This window comes from Amblyomma americanum, chromosome 7, assembly GCF_052857255.1.
Source record: "Amblyomma americanum isolate KBUSLIRL-KWMA chromosome 7, ASM5285725v1, whole genome shotgun sequence".
NCBI classification, from domain to species: domain Eukaryota; kingdom Metazoa; phylum Arthropoda; class Arachnida; order Ixodida; family Ixodidae; genus Amblyomma; species Amblyomma americanum.
The window spans coordinates 169,852,366-169,873,157 of NC_135503.1; positions in this window are offsets into that span (position 1 = coordinate 169,852,366).

Here is a 20,792-nt window from a genome sequence, read left to right on the forward strand (position 1 = left end):
TATTCCAAACTGCACTTGTCTTCGTCCTGTCAAAAGGTCACGTTATAAATATTGACTTGAAGTATAGTATTCCCAACAGCGCTTCTCTTCGCGCTGTCAAAACAGCCACGGCATAAATATTGATTTGAAGTATAGTATTCCAAACTGCACTTGTCTTCGTCCTGTCAAATAGCCATGTTGCAAATATTGACTTGAAGTATAGTATTCCCAACAGCGCTTCTCTTCGTGCGGTCAGAACAGCCACGTCATAAATATTAATTTGAAGTATAGTGTTCCAAACTGCACTTGTCTTCGTCCTGTCAAAAGGCCATGTTGTAAATATTGACTTGAAGTATGGTATTCCCAACAGCGCTTCTTTTCGTGCTGTCAAAACAGCCAAAGCGTAAACATTGATTTGAAGTATATTATTCTAAACTGGACTTGTCTTCGTCCTGTCCAAAGGTCACGTTATAAATATTGACTTGATGTATAGTATTCTCAACAGCGCTTCTCTTCGTGCTGTCAAAACAGCCACGGCATAAATATTGATTTGAAGTATAGTATTTCAAACTGTACTTGTCTTCGTCCTGTCATAAGGCCATGTTGTAAATATTGACTTGAAGTATAGTAATCCCAACAGCGCTTCTCTTCGTGCTGTCAAAACAGCCACGGAATAAATATTGATTTGAAGTATAGTATTCCAAACTGCACTTGTCTTCGTCCTGTCAGAAGGCCATGTTGTTAATATTGACTTGAAGTATAGTACTCCCAACAGCGCTTCTCTTCGTGCTGTCAGAACAGCCACGGCATAAATATTGATTTGATGTATAGTATTCCAAACTGCACTTGTCTTCGTCCTGTCAAAAGATCACGTTATAAATATTGACTTGAAGTATTGTACTCCCAACAGCGCTTCTGTTCGCGCTGTCAAAAGAACCACGGCGTAAATATAGATTTGAAGTATAGTATTCCAAACTGCACTTGTCTTCGACCTCTCAAAAGGTCACGTTATAAATATTGACTTGAAGTATAGTATTCCTAACAGCGCTTCTCTTCGTGCTGTCAAAAGTGCCACGGCATAAATATTGATTTGAAGTATAGTATTGCAAACTGCACTTGTCTTCATCCTGTCAAAAGGTCACGTTATAGATATTAAGTAGAAGTATAGTGTTCCCAAAAGCGCTTCTCTTCGTGCTGTCAAAACAGCCACAGCATAAATATTGATTTGAAGTATTGTATTGCAAACAGCAGTTGTCTTCGTCCTGTCAAAAGGCCATGTTGTAAATATTGACTTGAAGTATAGTATTCTGAACAGCGCTTCTCTTCGTGCTGTCAAAACAGCCACGGCGTAAATATTGATTTGAAATATAGTACTCCAAACTGCACTTGTCTTCGTCCTGTCAAAAGGCCATGTTGTAAATATTGACTTGAAGTATAGCATTACCAAGAGCGCTTCTCTTCGTGCTGTCAAAACAGCCACGGCGTAAAAATTGATTTGAAGTACAGTATTCCAAACTGCACTTGTCTTCGTCCTGTCAAAAGGTCACGTTATAAATATTGACTTGAAGTATAGTATTCCAAACTACACTTGTCTTCGTCCTGTCAAAAGGCCATGTTGTAAATATTGACTTGAAGTATAGTAGTATTCCCAACAGCGCTTCCCTTCGTGCTGTCAAAAGAGCCACGGCGTAAAAATTGATTTAAAGAATTGTATTCCAAACTGCACTTGTCTTCGTCCTGTCAAAAAGTCACGTTATTAATATCGGCTTGAAGTATAGTATACCCAACAGCGCTTCTCTTCGTGCTGTCAAAACAGCCACGGCGTAAATATTGATTTGAAGTATAGTATTCCAAACTGCCCTTGTCTTCTTCTCAAAAGGTCACGTTATAAATATAGACTTGAACTATAGTATTTCCAAGAGCGCTTCTCTTCGTGCTGTCAAAACAGGCACGGCGAAATTATTGATTTGAAGTATAGTATTCCAAACTGCACTTGTCCTCGTCCTGTCAAAAGGCCATGTTGTAAATATTGACTTGAAGTATAGTATTCCCAACAGCACTTCTCTTCGTGCTGTCAAAACAGCCACGGCGTAAAAATTGATTTGAAGTACAGTATTCCAAACTGCACTTGTCTTCGTCCTGTCAAAAGGTCACGTTATAAATATTGACTTGAAGTATAGTATTCCAAACTACACTTGTCTTCGTCCTGTTAAAAGGCCATGTTGTAAATATTGACCTGAAGTATAGTATTCCCAACAGCGCTTCTCTTCGTGCTGTCAAAACAGCCACGGCGTAAATATTGATTTGAAGTATAGTACTCCAAACTGCACTTGTCTTCGTCCTGTCAAAAGGCCATGTTGTAAATATTGACTTGAAGTATAGCATTCCCAACAGCGCTTCTCTTCGTGCTGTCAAAACAGCCACGGCGTAAATATTGATTTGGAGTATAGTATTCCAAACTGCACTTGTCTTCGTCCTGTCAAAAGGTGACGTTATAAATATTGACTTGAAGTATAGTATTCCCAACAGCGCTTCTCTTCGTGCTGTCAAAACAGCCACGGCGTAAATATTGATTTGAATTATAGTACTCCAAACTGCACGTGTCTTCGTCCTGTCAAAAGGCCATGTTGTAAATATTAACTTGAAGTATAGCATTCCCAACAGCGCTTCTCTTCGTGCTGTCAAAACAACCACGGCGTAAATATTGATTTGAAGTATAGTATTCCAAACTGCACTTGTCTTCGTCCTGTCAAAAGGCCTTGTTGTAAATATTGACTTGAAGTATAATATTCCCAACAGCGCTTCTCTTCGTGCTGTCAAAACAGCCACGGCATAAATATTGATTTGAAGTATAGTATTCCAAACTGCCCTTGTTTTCGTCCTGCCAAAAGGCCATGTTGTAAATATTGATTTGAAGTATAGTATTCCAAACTGCACTTGTCTCCGTCCTGTCAAAAGGTCACGTTATAAATATTGACTTGATGTATGGTATTCCCAACAGCGCTTCTCTTCGCGCTGTCAAAACAGCCACGGCATAAATATTGATTTGAAGTATAGTATTCCAAACTGCACTTGTCTTCGTCCTGTCAAAAGGCCATGTTGTAAATATTGACTTGAAGTATAGTAGTATTCCCAACAGCGCTTCTCTTCATGCTGTCAGAACAGCCACGGCATAATTATTGATTTGAAGTATAGTGTTCCAAACTGCACTTGTCTTCGTCCTGTCAAAAGGTCACGTTATAAATAATGACTTGAAGTATAGTAATCCAAACAGCGCTTCTCTTTGTGCTGTCAAAACAGTCACGGCATAAATATTGATTTGAAGAATAGTATTCTAAACTACACTTGTCTTCGTTCTATCAAAAGGCCATGTTATAAATATTTACTTGAAGTATAGTATTCCCAAAAGCGCTTCTCTTCGTGCTGTCAAAAGAGCCATGGCATAAATATTGATTTGAAGTATAGTATTCCAAACCGCACTTGTCTTCGTCCTGTCAAAAGGCCATGTTGAAATTATTGACTTGAAGTATAGTATTCCCAACAGCACTTCTCTTCGTGCTGTCAAAACAGCCACAGCGTAAAAATTGATTTGAAGTACAGTATTCCAAACTGCACTTGTCTTCGTCCTGTCAAAAGGTCACGTTATAAATATTGACTTGAAGTATAGTATTCCAAACTACACTTGTCTTCGTCCTGTCAAAAGGCCATGTTGTAAATATTGACCTGAAGTATAGTATTCCCAACAGCGCTTCTCTTCGTGCTGTCAAAACAGCCACGGCGTAAATATTGATTTGAAGTATAGTACTCCAAACTGCACTTGTCTTCGTCCTGTCAAAAGGCCATGTTGTAAATATTGACTTGAAGTATAGCATTCCCAACAGCGCTTCTCTTCGTGCTGTCAAAACAGCCATGCGTAAATATTGATTTGAAGTATTGTATTCCAAACTGCACTTGTCTTCGTCCTGTCAAAAGGTGACGTTATAAATATTGACTTGAAGTATAGTATTCCCAACAGCGCTTCTCTTCGTGCTGTCAAAACAGCCACGGCGTAATTATTGATTTGAAGTATAGTATTCCAATCTGCACTTGTCTTCGTCCTGTCAAAAAGCCATGTTGTAAATATTGACTTGAAGTGTAATATTCCCAACAGCGCTTCTCTTCGTGCTGTCAAAACAGCCACGGCATAAATATTGATTTGAAGTATAGTATTCCAAACTGCCCTTGTTTTCGTTCTGCCAAAAGGCCATGTTGTAAATATTGATTTGAAGTATAGTATTCCAAACTGAACTTGTCTTCGTCCTGTCAAAAGGCCAAGTTGTAAATATTGACTTGAAGTATAGGATTCCCAACAGCACTTCTCTTCGTGCTGTCAAAACAGCCACGGCGTAAAAATTGTTTTGAAGTACAGTATTCCAAACTGCACTTGTCTTCGTCCTGTCAAAAGGTCACGTTATAAATATTGACTTGAAGTATAGTATTCCAAACTACACTTGTCTTCGTCCTGTCAAAAGGCCATGTTGTAAATATTGACCTGAAGTATAGTATTCCCAACAGCGCTTCTCTTCGTGCTGTCAGAACAGCCACGGCGTAAATATTGATTTGAAGTATAGTACTCCAAACTGCACTTGTCTTCGTCCTGTCAAAAGGCCATGTTGTAAATATTGACTTGAAGTATAGCATTCCCAACAGCGCTTCTCTTCGTGCTGTCAAAACAGCCACGGCGTAAATATTGATTTGAAGTATTGTATTCCAAACTGCACTTGTCTTCGTCCTGTCAAAAGGTGACGTTATAAATACGAAGACGCAACGCGGAATACAAGCCAGGAGACCAAGTCTGGGTGTGGACGCCCATTCGCCGCCGTGGATTGAGTGAAAAGCTTTTGCGCCGCTATTTCGGCCCGTACAAGGTTCTTCGTCGGCTGGGTGAACTGGATTATGAAGTCATCCCTGACGCAATGACTGCATCCCAGCGACGCCGCGTACGACCAGAAGTTGTCCATGTAGTCCGTCTGAAGCCGTATTATGCGCGCTAAAGGCCGCTGCATTTCCATGCTCTATTTTCGCAAGATCCGTTTTTTATCCCTTACTAGTCGCATTATCTGTTTTAATGCATCGGGTCGATGCTTCTTTGAGAGGGGAGTAATGCCGCCAATATTTGCAGTGTTTGTTCGTTTTTCAAATCTGCCGCGACACCACCTTATCGCTTTGTTTGCGACGCAAGACGCGAATAGATTTATCTCGATTGATTGCAGCCAGGCAAAGCTGATTCTACGTTGTTCCGGAATGTTCTAGTAACTTTGCGCCCTTTATCTCGAATGTTCGCTATCAGCTTTAAATTGAGCACGGCCGACAGCGACGGGCATTCTATTCGACGACCGCCGAGCACGCTTGTCGCTTCGCCGCCGCCGAGTGATTCAGTCCATTTTGGGTGCAAGTCAGCCCCATAAACCGTTCTTTTAGAATACCCTTTTGTCTGTCTTCATCGCTGCTTCGACTGCCGTCACCACTACGTGACAATATTGACTTGAAGTATAGTATTCCCAACAGCGCTTCTCTTCGTGCTGTCAAAAGAGCCACGGCATAAATAGTGATTTGAAGTATAGTATTCCAAACCGCACTTGTCTTCGTCCTGTCAAAAGGCCATGTTGAAAATATTGACTTGAAGTATAATATTCCCAACAGCGCTTCTCTTCGTGCTGTCAAAACAGCCACGACATAATTATTGATTTGAAGTATAGTATTCCAAACTGCCCTTGTTTTCGTCCTGCCAAAAGGCCATGTCGTAAATATTGATTTGAAGTATAGTATTCCCACCAGCACTTCTCTTCGTGCTGTCAAAACAGCCACGGCGTAAAAATTGATTTGAAGTACAGTATTCCAAACTGCACTTGTCTTCGTCCTGTCAAAAGGCCATGTTGTAAATATTGACCTGAAGTATAGTATTCCCAACAGCGCTTCTCTTCGTGCTGTCAAAACAGCCACGGCGTAAATATTGATTTGAAGTATAGTACTCAAAACTGCACTTGTCTTCGTCCTGTCAAAAGGCCATGTTGTAAATATTGACTTGAAGTATAGCATTCCCAACAGCGCTTCTCTTCGTGCTGTCAAAACAGCCATGCGTAAATATTGATTTGAAGTACTGTATTCCAAACTGCACTTGTCTTCGTCCTGTCAAAAGGCGACGTTATAAATATTGACTTGAAGTATAGTATTCCCAACAGCGCTTCTCTTCGTGCTGTCAAAACAGCCACGGCGTAATTATTGATTTGAAGTATAGTATTCCAATCTGCACTTGTCTTCGTCCTGTCAAAAAGCCATGTTGTAAATATTGACTTGAAGTATAATATTCCCAACAGCGCTTCTCTTCGTGCTGTCAAAACAGCCACGGCATAAATATTGATTTGAAGTATAGTATTCCAAACTGCCCTTGTTTTCGTTCTGCCAAAAGGCCATGTTGTAAATATTGATTTTAAGTATAGTATTCCAAACTGCACTTGTCTTCGTCCTGTCAAAAGGCCAAGTTGTAAATATTGACTTGAAGTATAGTATTCCCAACAGCGCTTCTCTTCGTGCTGTCAAAACAGCCACGGCGTAAATATTGATTTGAAGTATAGTACTCAAAACTGCACTTGTCTTCGTCCTGTCAAAAGGCCATGTTGTAAATATTGACTTGAAGTATAGCATTCCCAACAGCGCTTCTCTTCGTGCTGTCAAAACAGCCATGCGTAAATATTGATTTGAAGTACTGTATTCCAAACTGCACTTGTCTTCGTCCTGTCAAAAGGTGACGTTATAAATATTGACTTGAAGTATAGTATTCCCAACAGCGCTTCTCTTCGTGCTGTCAAAACAGCCACGGCGTAATTATTGATTTGAAGTATAGTATTCCAATCTGCACTTGTCTTCGTCCTGTCAAAAAGCCATGTTGTAAATATTGACTTGAAGTATAATATTCCCAACAGCGCTTCTCTTCGTGCTGTCAAAACAGCCACGGCATAAATATTGATTTGAAGTATAGTATTCCAAACTGCCCTTGTTTTCGTTCTGCCAAAAGGCCATGTTGTAAATATTGATTTTAAGTATAGTATTCCAAACTGCACTTGTCTTCGTCCTGTCAAAAGGCCAAGTTGTAAATATTGACTTGAAGTATAGTATTCCCAACAGCACTTCTCTTCGTGCTGTCAAAACAGCCACGGCGTAAAAATTGTTTTGAAGTACAGTATTCCAAACTGCACTTGTCTTCGTCCTGTCAAAAGGTCACGTTATAAATATTGACTTGAAGTATAGTATTCCAAACTACACTTGTCTTTGTCCTGTCAAAAGGCCATGTTGTAAATATTGACCTGAAGTATAGTATTCCCAACAGCGCTTCTCTTCGTGCTGTCAGAACAGCCACGGCGTAAATATTGATTTGAAGTATAGTACTCCAAACTGCACTTGTCTTCGTCCTGTCAAAAGGCCATGTTGTAAATATTGACTTGAAGTATAGCATTCCCAACAGCGCTTCTCTTCGTGCTGTCAAAACAGCCACGGCGTAAATATTGATTTGAAGTATTGTATTCCAAACTGCACATGTCTTCGTCCTGTCAAAAGGTGACGTTATAAATACGAAGAAGCAACGCGGAATACAAGCCAGAAGACCAAGTCTGGGTGTGGACGCCCATTCGCCGCCGTGGATTGAGTGAAAAGCTTTTGCGCCGCTATTTCGACCCGTACAAGGTTCTTCGTCGGCTGGGTGAACTGGATTATGAAGTCATCCCTGACGCAATGACTGCATCCCAGCGACGCCGCGTACGACCAGAAGTTGTCCATGTAGTCCGTCTGAAGCCGTATTATGCGCGCTAAAGGCCGCTGCATTTCCATGCTCTATTTTCGCAAGATCCGTTTTTTATCCCTTACTAGTCGCATTATCTGTTTTAATGCATCGGGTCGATGCTTCTTTGAGAGGGGAGTAATGCCGCCAATATTTGCAGTGTTTGTTCGTTTTTCAAATCTGCCACGACACCACCTTATCGCTTTGTTTGCGACGCAAGACGCGAATAGATTTATCTCGATTGATCGCAGCCAGGCAAAGCTGATTCTACGTTGTTCCGGAATGTTCTAGTAACTTTGCGCCCTTTATCTCGAATGTTCGCTATCAGCTTTAAATTGAGCACGGCCGACAGCGACGGGCATTCTATTCGACGACCGCCGAGCACGCTTGTCGCTTCGCCGCCGCCGAGTGATTCAGTCCATTTTGGGTGCAAGTCAGCCCCATAAACCGTTCTTTTAGAATACCCTTTCGTCTGTCTTCATCGCTGCTTCGACTGCCGTCACCACTACGTGACAATATTGACTTGAAGTATACTATTCCCAACAGCGCTTCTCTTCGTGCTGTCAAAAGAGCCACGGCATAAATAGTGATTTGAAGTATAGTATTCCAAACCGCACTTGTCTTCGTCCTGTCAAAAGGCCATGTTGAAAATATTGACTTGAAGTATAATATTCCCAACAGCGCTTCTCTTCGTGCTGTCAAAACAGCCACGACATAATTATTGATTTGAAGTATAGTATTCCAAACTGCCCTTGTTTTCGTCCTGCCAAAAGGCCATGTCGTAAATATTGATTTGAAGTATAGTATTCCAAACTGCACTTGTCTTCGTCCTGTCAAAAGGTCACGTTATAAATATTGACTTGAAGTATGGTATTCCCAACAGCGCTTCTCTTCGCGCTGTCAAAACAGCCACGGCATAAATATTGATTTGAAGTATAGTATTCCAAACTGCACTTGTCTTCGTCCTGTCAAAAGGCCATGTTGAAAATATTGACTTGAAGTATAGTATTCCCAACAGCGCTTCTCTTCGTGCTGTCAGAACAGCCACGGCATAATTATTGATTTGAAGTATAGTGTTCTAAACTGCACTTGTCTTCGTCCTGTCAAAAGGCCATGTTGTAAATATTGACTTGAAGTATAGTATTCCCAACAGCGCTTCTCTTCGTGCTGTCTAAACAGCCAAAGCGTAAACATTGATTTGAAGTATATTATTCCAAACTGGACTTGTCTTCGTCCTGCCCAAAGGTCACGTTATAAATATTGACTTGAAGTATAGTATTCTGAACAGCGCTTCTCTTCGTGCTTTCAAAACAGCCACGGCATAAATATTGATTTGAAATATAGTATTTCAAACTGCACTTGTCTTCGTCCTGTCAAAAGGCCATATTGTAAATATTGACTTGAAGTATAGTATTCCCAACAGCGCTTCTCTTTGTGCTGTCAAAACAGCCACGGCATAAATATTGATTTGAAGTATAGTATTCCAAACTGCACTTGTCTTCGTCCTGTCAAAAGGCCATGTTGTAAATATTGACTTGAAGTAAAGTATTCTGAACAGCGCTTCTCTTCGTGCTGTCAAAAGGCCAAGTTGTAAATATTGACTTGAAGTATAGTATTCCCAACAGCACTTCTCTTCGTGCTGTCAAAACAGCCACGGCGTAAAAATTGTATTGAAGTACAGTATTCCAAACTGCACTTGTCTTCGTCCTGTCAAAAGGTCACGTTATAAATATTGACTTGAAGTATAGTATTCCCAACAGCGCTTCTCTTCGTGCTGTCAGAACAGCCACGGCGTAAATATTGATTTGAAGTATAGTACTCCAAACTGCACTTGTCTTCGTCCTGTCAAAAGGCCATGTTGTAAATATTGACTTGAAGTATAGCATTCCCAACAGCGCTTCTCTTCGTGCTGTCAAAACAGCCACGGCGTAAATATTGATTTGAAGTATTGTATTCCAAACTGCACATGTCTTCGTCCTGTCAAAAGGTGACGTTATAAATACGAAGAAGCAACGCGGAATACAAGCCAGGAGACCAAGTCTGGGTGTGGACGCCCATTCGCCGCCGTGGATTGAGTGAAAAGCTTTTGCGCCGCTATTTCGGCCCGTACAAGGTTCTTCGTCGGCTGGGTGAACTGGATTATGAAGTCATCCCTGACGCAATGACTGCATCCCAGCGACGCCGCGTACGACCAGAAGTTGTCCATGTAGTCCGTCTGAAGCCGTATTATGCGCGCTAAAGGCCGCTGCATTTCCATGCTCTATTTTCGCAAGATCCGTTTTTTATCCCTTACTAGTCGCATTATCTGTTTTAATGCATCGGGTCGATGCTTCTTTGAGAGGGGAGTAATGCCGCCAATATTTGCAGTGTTTGTTCGTTTTTCAAATCTGCCGCGACACCACCTTATCGCTTTGTTTGCGACGCAAGACGCGAATAGATTTATCTCGATTGATCGCAGCCAGGCAAAGCTGATTCTACGTTGTTCCGAAATGTTCTAGTAACTTTGCGCCCTTTATCTCGAATGTTCGCTATCAGCTTTAAATTGAGCACGGCCGACAGCGACGGGCATTCTATTCGACGACCGCCGAGCACGCTTGTCGCTTCGCCGCCGCCGAGTGATTCAGTCCATTTTGGGTGCAAGTCAGCCCCATAAACCGTTCTTTTAGAATACCCTTTCGTCTGTCTTCATCGCTGCTTCGACTGCCGTCACCACTACGTGACAATATTGACTTGAAGTATACTATTCCCAACAGCGCTTCTCTTCGTGCTGTCAAAAGAGCCACGGCATAAATAGTGATTTGAAGTATAGTATTCCAAACCGCACTTGTCTTCGTCCTGTCAAAAGGCCATGTTGAAAATATTGACTTGAAGTATAATATTCCCAACAGCGCTTCTCTTCGTGCTGTCAAAACAGCCACGACATAATTATTGATTTGAAGTATAGTATTCCAAACTGCCCTTGTTTTCGTCCTGCCAAAAGGCCATGTCGTAAATATTGATTTGAAGTATAGTATTCCAAACTGCACTTGTCTTCGTCCTGTCAAAAGGTCACGTTATAAATATTGACTTGAAGTATGGTATTCCCAACAGCGCTTCTCTTCGCGCTGTCAAAACAGCCACGGCATAAATATTGATTTGAAGTATAGTATTCCAAACTGCACTTGTCTTCGTCCTGTCAAAAGGCCATGTTGTAAATATTGACTTGAAGTATAGTATTCCCAACAGCGCTTCTCTTCGTGCTGTCAGAACAGCCACGACATAATTATTGATTTGAAGTATAGTGTTCTAAACTGCACTTGTCTTCGTCCTGTCAAAAGGCCATGTTGTAAATATTGACTTGAAGTATAGTATTCCCGACAGCGCTTCTCTTCGTGCTGTCAAAACAGCCTCGGCGTAAACATTGATTTGAAGTATAGTATTCCAAACTGTACTTGTCTTCGTCCTGTCAAAAGGTCAGGTTATAAATATTGACTTGAAGTATAGTATTCCCAACAGCGCTTCTCTTCGTGCTGTCAGAACAGCCACGGCATAATTATTGATTTGAAGTATAGTGTTCTAAACTGCACTTGTCTTCGTCCTGTCAAAAGGCCATGTTGTAAATATTGACTTGAAGTATAGTATTCCCAACAGCGCTTCTCTTCGTGCTGTCTAAACAGCCAAAGCGTAAACATTGATTTGAAGTATATTATTCCAAACTGGACTTGTCTTCGTCCTGCCCAAAGGTCACGTTATAAATATTGACTTGAAGTATAGTATTCTCAACAGCGCTTCTCTTCGTGCTGTCAAAACAGCCACGGCATAAATATTGATTTGAAATATAGTATTTCAAACTGCACTTGTCTTCGTCCTGTCAAAACGCCATATTGTAAATATTGACTTGAAGTATAGTATTCCCAACAGCGCTTCTCTTTGTGCTGTCAAAACAGCCACGGCATAAATATTGATTTGAAGTATAGTATTCCAAACTGCACTTGTCTTCGTCCTGTCAGAAGGCCATGTTGTTAATATTGACTTGAAGTATAGTATTCCCGACAGCGCTTCTCTTCGTGCTGTCAAAACAGCCTCGGCGTAAACATTGATTTGAAGTATAGTATTCCAAACTGTACTTGTCTTCGTCCTGTCAAAAGGTCAGGTTATAAATATTGACTTGAAGTATAGTATTCCCATCAGCGCTTCTCTTCGTGCTGTCATAACAGCCACGACATAATTATTAATTTGAAGAATAGTATTCCAAACTGCACTTGTTTTCGTCCTGTCAAAAGGCCATGTTGTAAATATTGATTTGAAGTATAGTATTCCAAACTGCACTTGTCTTCGTCCTGTCAAAAGGTCACGTTATAAATATTGACTTGAAGTATAGTATTCCCAACAGCGCTTCTCTTCGCGCTGTCAAAACAGCCATGGCGTAAATATTGATTTGAAGTATAGTATTCCAAACTGCACTTGTCTTGGACCTGTAAAAAGGTCACGTTATAAATATTGACTAGAAGTATAGTATTCCCAACAGCGCTTCTCTTCATGCTGTCAAAACAGCCACGGCGTAAATATTGATTTGAAGTATAGTACTCCAAACTGCACTTGTCTTCGTCCTGTCAAAAGGCCATGTTGTAAATATTGACTTGAAGTATAGCATTGCCAACAGCGCTTCTCGTCGTGCTGTCAAAACAGCCACGGCGTAAAAATTGATTTGAAGTACAGTATTCCAAACTGCACTTGTCTTCGTCTTGTCAAAAGGTCATGTTATAAATATTGACTAGAAGTATAGTATTCTCAACAGCGCTTCTCTTCATGCTGTCAAAACAGCCACGGCATAAATATTGATTTGAAGTATAGTATTCCAAACTGCACTTGTCTTCGTCCTGTCAGAAGGCCATGTTGTTAATATTGACTAGAATTATAGTATTCCCAACAGCGCTTCTCTTCGTGCTGTCAACACAGCCTCGGCGTAAACATTGATATGAAGTATATTATTCCAAACTGTACTCGTCTTCGTCCTGTCAAAAGGTCAGGTTATAAATATTGACTTGAAGTATAGTATTCCCAACAGCGCTTCTCTTCGTGCTGTCAAAACAGCCACGGCATAAATATTGATTTGAAGTATAGTATTTCAAACTGCACTTGTCTTCGTCCTGTCAAAAGATCACGCTATAAAAATTGACTTGAAGTATTGTATTCTCCACAGCGCTTCTCTTCGCGCTGTCAAAAGAACCACGGCGTAAATATTGATTTGAAGTATAGTATTCCAAACTGCACTTGTCTTCGACCTGTCAAAAGGTCACGTTATAAATATTGACTTGAAGTATATTATTCCCAACAGCGCTTCTCTTCGTGCTGTCAAAAGTGCCACGGCATAAATATTGATTTGAAGTATAGTATTGCAAACTGCACTTGTCTTCATCCTGTCAAAAGGTCACGTTATAAATATTAAGTAGAAGTATAGTATTCCTAATGCAAAAAAGACGAACTGCGCAACAAGAACACGGACGAAAGGGAGGCAGACACACACTAACGGAGACTTACAACTTTACTAAAGGAAGGAATACAAGGCAAATATATATAGCGATCCCAACGCACTTCAAATCTGATCAATATGGCACGTGACAATCTGCCCAGGCGATAAACAGACCACACAAGAACCAACGCTTACAAGATAATCTTATACCGGGCCGGCCCTTTCTATGAAAACAAAAAGCAAAGGAACGCTTAGCGACAGTGCACTCTTGAGAATTACGCGTTCTCCAAAGTAAGAAAATTCAAAACAAAACCACACCACTGTAGCCATCTGATACCACTGAAGCTCAAACCGCTTACAAGCGCAGGTGCTGACACCAAAACCAAGAGACGAAGCACACCCCCTTTTGAAAGCAAACAAAACGGGAAACAAGAACAACCACATCGGTTATCGTCAAAATCAAAAAAACAGTGAAAAAAGGCACCAGGTCAAAAGGGTAAAAACACCAAGAATCAGCTCAAGAAGCTACGTCACAAAAACAGTGAAAATAGGCACCAAGTCATTTAAAAAACAAAAAGATGAAAGACGGGACAACAGTTTAAGACAACAACGGATTTAAAAAAGGGGGAGGGGTGAATGAAATCCGAAGCGTAGGAAAACATCTCAAACCATGACAGACCCGAAACAAAACTGAGATCGCTAATCAAATGAACAACGAAAGCATCAAACGCAATCAGGAGGCACTGCTCAATCACCAGGGCACAAACAGGCCACTAGGCTACACATGCCCCCGCAAAAACGAAAATTCTTTGGATGATAAGGAAATGGAAGCCTTGCTAATACAGTTGTCCGTGGTGCCGATGTAAAAAGTTTCGACGACGAGACGCTCCCATTTGTCATTCAATCTGGCCAGAAATTCCGTCTTTTCGAACCATGGTACACAGTCCCGTTGCTTCAATTTTGTGCAGTCTGCACAATGCTTAGCCAAAAACCCTCCATCGTTGTTTGCCACGCTCAACCGGTGCTCCCTTGCTCTTTCATTAAAGCATCTGCCGGTTTGGCCTATGTAGACTTTTCCGCAACTAAGGGGAATGCGGTAAACAACGCCGGAAACGCAATCTTTGAACTTCCTTAGATGTTTGATTTTGCAAGGGGTCTTCTTAGTGTTCTTCATCATCACGCACACCTTGGACAGTCTGCATGGAGCCGAGAAGACAACGTTGACGCCTCCTTTTCTCGCCACTTTCTTGATGTTGTGCGAGAATTTGTGGATGTATGGAATGACATGGGCCTTCTTTTGCTCGGCGTCTACTTTGTCTTTGCGTTCTCTCTTAATTTTTTGAAGCACATTTTCACACACACTCGAAATGACGTGCGGAGGGTATCCAGCTGCTTGCAAACGCTGAAGCTGGTACTGGAAGCTCTCTTGGACTTTGTGGTCACAGGACTTTTTTTTTTTTAGGGCCGACTCAACACATAGGGAAATGATGCCTCGCTTGACCAACTTCGAATGGGCACTAGTGTAGGGAAGCAAAGCCTTTTTTGACCTGGGTTTGAAGGACCAGCACACACGCTGTTTGTCAAAGTGCAGATCTAAATCAAACATCAAAATCAAACATCTAAGGAAGTTCAAAGATTGCGTTTCCGGCGTTGTTTACCGCATTCCCCTTAGTTGCGGAAAAGTCTACATAGGCCAAACCGGCAGATGCTTTAATGAAAGAGCAAGGGAGCACCGGTTGAGCGTGGCAAACAACGATGGAGGGTTTTTGGCTAAGCATTGTGCGGACTGCACAAAATTGAAGCAACGGGACTGTGTACCATGGTTCGAAAAGACGGAATTTCTGGCCAGATTGAATGACAAATGGGAGCGTCTCGTCGTCGAAACTTTTTACATCGGCACCACGGACAACTGTATTAGCAAGGCTTCCATTTCCTTATCATCCAAAGAATTTTCGTTTTTGCGGGGGCATGTGTAGCCTAGTGGCCTGTTTGTGCCCTGGTGATTGAGCAGTGCCTCCTGATTGCGTTTGATGCTTTCGTTGTTCATTTGATTAGCGATCTCAGTTTTGTTTCGGGTCTGTCATGGTTTGAGATGTTTTCCTACGCTTCGGATTTCATTCACCCCTCCCCCTTTTTTAAAACCGTTGTTGTCTTAAACTGTTGTCCCGTCTTTCATCTTTTTGTTTTTTAAATGACTTGGTGCCTATTTTCACTGTTTTTGTGACGTAGCTTCTTGAGCTGATTCTTGGTGTTTTTACCCTTTTGACCTGGTGCCTTTTTTCACTGTTTTTTTGATTTTGACGATAACCGATGTGGTTGTTCTTGTTTCCCGTTTTGTTTGCTTTCAAAAGGGGGTGTGCTTCGTCTCTTGGTTTTGGTGTCAGCACCTGCGCTTGTAAGCGGTTCGAGCTTCAGTGGTATCAGATGGCTACAGTGGTGTGGTTTTGTTTTGAATTTTCTTACTTTGGAGAACGCGTAATTCTCAAGAGTGCACTGTCGCTAAGCGTTCCTTTGCTTTTTGTTTTCATAGAAAGGGCCGGCCCGGTATAAGATTATCTTGTAAGCGTTGGTTCTTGTGTGGTCTGTTTATCGCCTGGGCAGATTGTCACGTGCCATATTGATCAGATTTGAAGTGCGTTGGGATCACTATATATATTTGCCTTGTATTCCTTCCTTTAGTAAAGTTGTAAGTCTGCGTTAGTGTGTGTCTGCCTCCCTTTCGTCCGTGTTCTTGTTGCGCAGTTCGTCTTTTTTGCATTATGATCAACCAACTAGCCCGACAAGTCCTGTTATAGTATTCCCAAAAGCGCTTCTCTTCGTGCTGTCAAAACAGCCACGGCATCAATATTGATTTGAAGTATTGTGTTGCAAACTGCAGTTGTCTTCGTCCTGTCAAAAGGCCATGTTGTAAATATTGACTTGAAGTATAGTATTCTCAACAGCGCTTCTCTTCGTGCTGTCAAAACAGCCACGGCGTAAATATTGATTTGAAGTACAGTATTCCAAAGTGCACTTGTCTTCGTCCTGTCAAAAGGCCATGTTGTAAATATTGACTTGAAGTATAGTAGTATTCCCAACAGCGCTTCTCTTCGTGCTGTCAAAAGAGCCACGGCGTAAAAATTGATTTGAAGATTAGTATTCCAAACTTCCCTTGTTTTCGTCCTGCCAAAAGGCTATGTTGTAAATATTGAGTTGAAGTATAGTATTCCAAACTGCACTTGTCTTCGTCCTGTCAAAAGGTCACGTTATAAATATTGACTTGAAGTATAGTATTCCCAACAGCGCTTCTCTTCGCGCTGTCAAAAGAGCCACGGCATAAATATTGATTTGAAGTATAGTATTCCAAACTGCACTTGTCTTCGTCCTGTCAAATAGCCATGTTGCAAATATTGACTTGAAGTATAGTATTCCCAACAGCGCTTCTCTTCGTGCGGTCAGAACAGCCACGGCATAAATATTAATTTGAAGTATAATGTTCCAAACTGCACTTGTCTTCGTCCTGTCAAAAGGCCATGTTGTAAATATTGACTTGAAGTATGGTATTCCCAACAGCGCTTCTCTTCGTGCTGTCAAAACAGCCAAAGCGTAAACATTGATTTGAAGTATATTATTCTAAACTGGACTTGTCTTCGTCCTGTCCAAAGGTCACGTTATAAATATTGACTTGAAGTATAGTATTCTCAACAGCGCTTCTCTTCGTGCTGTCAAAACAGCCACGGCATAAATATTGATTTGAAGTATAGTATTTCAAACTGCACTTGTCTTCGTCCTGTCATAAGGCCATGTTGTAAATATTGACTTGAAGTATAGTATTCCCAACAGCGCTTCTCTTCGTGCTGTCAAAACAGCCACGGAATAAATATTGATTTGAAGGATAGTATTCCAAACTGCACTTGTCTTCGTCCTGTCAGAAGGCCATGTTGTTAATATTGACTTGAAGTATAGTATTCCAAACTACACTTGTCTTCGTCCTGTCAAAAGGCCATGTTGTAAATATTGACTTGAAGTATAGTAGTATTCCCAACAGCGCTTCCCTTCGTGCTGTCAAAAGAGCCACGGCGTAAAAATTGATTTGAAGAATAGTATTCCAAACTGCACTTGTCTTCGTCCTGTCAAAAGGTCACGTTATAGATATTAAGTAGAAGTATAGTGTTCCCAAAAGCGCTTCTCTTCGTGCTGTCAAAACAGCCACGGCATAAATATTGATTTGAAGTATTGTATTGCAAACAGCAGTTGTCTTCGTCCTGTCAAAAGGCCATGTTGTAAATATTGACTTGAAGTAAAGTATTCTGAACAGCGCTTCTCTTCGTGCTGTCAAAACAGCCACGGCGTAAATATTTATTTGAAATATAGTACTCCAAATTGCACTTGTCTTCGTCCTGTCAAAAGGCCATGTTGTAAATATTGACTTGAAGTATAGCATTACCAAGAGCGCTTCTCTTCGTGCTGTCAAAACAGCCACGGCGTAAAAATTGATTTGAAGTACAGTATTCCAAACTGCACTTGTCTTCGTCCTGTCAAAAGGTCACGTTATAAATATTGACTTGAAGTATAGTATTCCAAACTACACTTGTCTTCGTCCTGTCAAAAGGCCATGTTGTAAATATTGACTTGAAGTATAGTAGTATTCCCAACAGCGCTTCTCTTCGTGCTGTCAAAAGAGCCACGGCGTAAAAATTGATTTGAAGAATAGTATTCCAAACTGCACTTGTCTTCGTCCTGTCAAAAAGTCAGGTTATAAATATCGGCTTGAAGTATAGTATACCCAACAGCGCTTCTCTTCGTGCTGTCAAAACAGCCACGGCGTAAATATTGATTTGAAGTATAGTATTCCAAACTGCCCTTGTCTTCTTCTCAAAAGGTCACGTTATAAATATTGACTTGAACTATAGTATTCCCAAAAGCGCTTCTCTTCGTGCTGTCAAAAGAGCCACGGCATAAATATTGATTTGAAGTATAGTATTCCAAACCGCACTTGTCTTCGTCCTGTCAAAAGGCCATGTTGAAATTATTGACTTGAAGTATAGTATTCCCAACAGCACTTCTCTTCGTGCTGTCAAAACAGCCACGGCGTAAAAATTGATTTGAAGTACAGCATTCCAAACTGCACTTGTCTTCGTCCTGTCAAAAGGTCACGTTATAAATATTGACTTGAAGTATAGTATTCCAAACTACACTTGTCTTCGTCCTGTCAAAAGGCCATGTTGTAAATATTGACCTGAAGTATAGTATTCCCAACAGTGCTTCTCTTCGTGCTGTCAAAACAGCCACGGCGTAAATATTGATTTGAAGTATAGTACTCCAAACTGCACTTGTCTTCGTCCTGTCAAAAGGCCATGTTGTAAATATTGACTTGAAGTATAGCATTCCCAACAGCGCTTCTCTTCGTGCTGTCAAAACAGCCATGCGTAAATATTGATTTGAAGTATTCTATTCCAAACTGCACTTGTCTTCGTCCTGTCAAAAGGTGACGTTATAAATATTGACTTGAAGTATAGTATTCCCAACAGCGCTTCTCTTCGTGCTGTCAAAACAGCCACGGCGTAATTATTGATTTGAAGTATAGTATTCCAATCTGCACTTGTCTTCGTCCTGTCAAAAAGCCCTGTTGTAAATATTGACTTGAAGTATAATATTCCCAACAGCGCTTCTCTTCGTGCTGTCAAAACAGCCACGGCATAAATATTGATTTGAAGTATAGTATTCCAAACTGCCCTTGTTTTCGTCCTGCCAAAAGGCCATGTTGTAAATATTGATTTGAAGTATAGTATTCCAAACTGCACTTGTCTTCGTCCTGTCAAAAGGCCAAGTTGTAAATATTGACTTGAAGTATAGTATTCCCAACAGCACTTCTCTTCGTGCTGTCAAAACAGTCACGGCGTAAAAATTGTTTTGAAGTACAGTATTCCAAACTGCACTTGTCTTCGTCCTGTCAAAAGGTCACGTTATAAATATTGACTTGAAGTATAGTATTCCAAACTACACTTGTCTTCGTCCTGTCAAAAGGCCATGTTGTAAATATTGACCTGAAGTATAGTATTCCCAACAGCGCTTCTCTTCGTGCTGTCAAAACAGCCACGGCGTAAATATTGATTTGAAGTATTGTATTCCAAACTGCACTTGTCTTCGTCCTGTCAAAAGGTGACGTTATAAATACGAAGACGCAACGCGGAATACAAGCCAGGAGACCAAGTCTGGGTGTGGACGCCCATTCGCCGCCGTGGATTGAGTGAAAAGCTTTTGCGCCGCTATTTCGGCCCGTACAAGGTTCTTTGTCGGCTGGGTGAACTGGATTATGAAGTCATCCCTGACGCAATGACTGCATCCCAGCGACGCCGCGTACGACCAGAAGTTGTCCATGTAGTCCGTCTGAAGCCGTATTATGCGCGCTAAAGGCCGCAGCATTTCCATGCTCTATTTTCGCAAGATCCGTTTTTTATCCCTTACTAGTCGCATTATCTGTTTTAATGCATCGGGTCGATGCTTCTTTGAGAGGGGAGTAATGCCGCCAATATTTGCAGAGTTTGTTCGTTTTTCAAATCTGCCGCGACACCACCTTATCGCTTTGTTTGCGACGCAAGACGCGAATAGATTTATCTCGATTGATCGCAGCCAGGCAAAGCTGATTCTACGTTGTTCCGGAATGTTCTAGTAACTTTGCGCCCTTTATCTCGAATGTTCGCTATCAGCTTTAATTTGAGCACGGCCGACAGCGACGGGCATTCTATTCGACGACCGCCGAGCACGCTTGTCGCTTCGCCGCCGCCGAGTGATTCAGTCCATTTTGGGTGCAAGTCAGCCCCATAAACCGTTCTTTTAGAATACCCTTTCGTCTGTCTTCATCGCTGCTTCGACTGCCGTCACCACTACGTGACAATATTGACTTGAAGTATGGTATTCCCAACAGCGCTTCTCTTCGTGCTGTCAAAAGAGCCACGGCATAAATAGTGATTTGAAGTATAGTATTCCAAACTGCCCTTGTTTTCGTCCTGCCAAAAGGCCATGTCGTAAATATTGATTTGAAGTATAGTATTCCAAACTGCACTTGTCTTCGTCCTGTCAAAAGGTCACGTTATAAATATTGACTTGAAGTATGGTATTCCCAACAGCGCTTCTCTTCGCGCTGTCAAAACAGCCACGGCATAAATATTGATTTGAAGTATAGTATTCCAAACTGCACTTGTCTTCGTCCTGTCAAAAGGCCATGTTGTAAATATTGACTTGAAGTATAGTATTCCCAACAGCGCTTCTCTTCGTGCTGTCAGAACAGCCACGGCATAATTATTGATTTGAAGTATAGTATTCCAAACTGCACTTGTCTTCGTCCTGTCAAAAGGTCACGTTATAAATATTGACTTGAAGTATAGTATTCCCAACAGCGCTTCTCTTCGCGCTGTCAAAACAGCCATGGCGTAAATATTGATTTGAAGTATAGTACTCCAAACTGCACTTGTCTTCGTCCTGTCAAAAGGTGACGTTATAAATATTTACTTGAAGTATAGTATTCCCAAAAGCGCTTTTCTTCATGCTGTCAAAAGAGCCACGGCA